The 2,066-nt window shown below is 37.2% G+C and overlaps 1 pseudogene; it reads left to right on the top strand.

Moving 5' to 3' along the window:
* Positions 1-1,228: 1,228 nt before the first annotated feature.
* On the top strand, positions 1,229-1,669 carry LOC132683915 (small ribosomal subunit protein eS26 pseudogene; annotated as a pseudogene).
* Positions 1,670-2,066: the final 397 nt, after the last annotated feature.

Here is a 2,066-nt window from a genome sequence, read left to right as displayed (position 1 = left end):
CAACATCCCTGATTCTAGGGACTTTGGGAAAAAAAAATCAATGGCAAGTGTTTAAGATTGCAGCTATCTGAGATGAGGTTACTGAGTGGGCCTAATCAAAACACTTAAAAAAGAACAACAGAGAAATGAGAGGTCCATAAGAGATTTTGAAAAGCTCACACACATTCTTGGAAATCTAGAAGACCATGTACATACACAGAAAAGGCCCCAGAAGGTCCTAATCTTTCCTCTCTAGCTTACCTTGAGGCTCTGCACAAGCTAAGACAGAGGTGTAAGATCCCAACACACAAAGGCTGGGAGAGTTATTAGTCCAAAGCATTTATGGAAATCTCTAGGTAATCATTAGCTGACCACTAAGCTAACCAGGCAGAGACTTCAACAGCCACATATGACAAAGAACACAGACTTTACACAAAGACTGCAGAAAAGTCACTAAGCTGAAGCAACAATAATAACAAAAACAAAAAAACAGCAACAAAAAAGCCTGGAGAGAGCATCTGATTTCCAGAGTTGCCACAATATATTGTTTAAAACAGAAAAATATTTTTTCAACAGAAAAATATGAGACACACAAAGAAACAAGAATGTGTAGCCCATGCAAAAGAAAACAACCAGACAATTCTCTCTAACAATGTCCAGACTTTGGACTTTTTAAACAAAGACTTTAAATCACCTAATGAACTAAAGGAAACCATGTTTAAAGAATTAAAGGAAAGTGTGAGAATAATCCAAAACTATAATCAACTATAATCACCTATAATCAATCTTGTAAATTCCATTTACAAGAGCAAAAAAAAATTTAGAAGTGAATTTATTTAAAGCACAAGATTTATATACAGAAAATACACAAAATGTCATTGAAAAAAATTAAAGAATATCTACATAAATGGAAAAACATCCCATATTCGTGGATCAGAAGGCACTATTGTTAAGATGGCAATATTCTACAAATTGATCTATGTGTTCAACTCAATCCCTCTCAAAGTCCCAGCTGCTATTTTTTTTTTTTTTTGCAGAAACTGACAGGTTAATATTTATATGGAAACTCATGGAAACAGAATATTCAAAGCAATCTTCTAAAAGATTAAGAAGCTTGTAGGATGTAGACTTCCCAGTGTCAAAACTTATTACGAAGCTACAGTAATAAAGTGGTAAAGACAATGTGGTACTGGCATAATTCAATGGATAAACCACAATCTTTTCACTCTCTCGAGTCCTTGCTTCGAAGATGACCAGGAAAAGAAGGAATAATGGTCATGCCAGAAAGGGCCACGGCCAATTGCAGCCTGTTTGCTCCACCAACTTCTCCCACTGCATGCCCAAGGAAAAGGCCATTAGGAAGTTCATTATTCTGAACATAGTGGAGGCTGCCACCATCAAGGACATTTCTGAAGCAAGTGTCTTGGACGCCTAGATGCTTCTCAAGCTGTATACAAAACTACATTGCTGTGTGAGTTGTGCCATTCACAGCAAAGTAGTTAGGAATCACCCTCGTGAAGCACAGAAGGACCCCACTCTGATTTAGACCCACAGGTGCTGCCTCATGACCTCCATCAAAGCCCATGTAAGGAGATAAGTCTTTAAGGACTGAAGAAAAACTGCTTTGTGCAAAAAATAAAATAAAATGGAGATTATACTTTAAACACACACACACACACACACACACACACACACACACACACAAACAACAAATATTTTATCTTTTCAACAAATAGTGTTGGAACAACTGGATGCAAAAGAATAAAGTTGAACCCCTTACCTCACACCATGTATAAAATTAACTATATGGTCTGCAAATATTTTCTCTCATTCCGTAGGTTGTCTTTTCATTTTGTTGAACATGTCCTTGGTAATCAAACTGGAAAGCTGAATGTGTCTTCCCCATAGAAACAATCCTGTGTATACGTCAGCCACTTAGGGGTGGGATATGCTTGGGTGACCTGATCTAGGAGTGGTCCTAGTTATTTTAGAGGATGTGTAAGAAACGGACACAGCATTCCCACTTCCAAACAACTAGCCTCTCAACAAATTTAGATCAGACTCATTCTTCTCTTCTTCAAAGATTT

The sequence above is a fragment of the Panthera onca genome, chromosome C2, assembly GCF_046562875.1.
Source record: "Panthera onca isolate mPanOnc1 chromosome C2, mPanOnc1 haplotype 2, whole genome shotgun sequence".
NCBI lineage: Eukaryota > Metazoa > Chordata > Mammalia > Carnivora > Felidae > Panthera > Panthera onca.
This window is presented reverse-complemented; position numbering and strand designations above follow the sequence as displayed.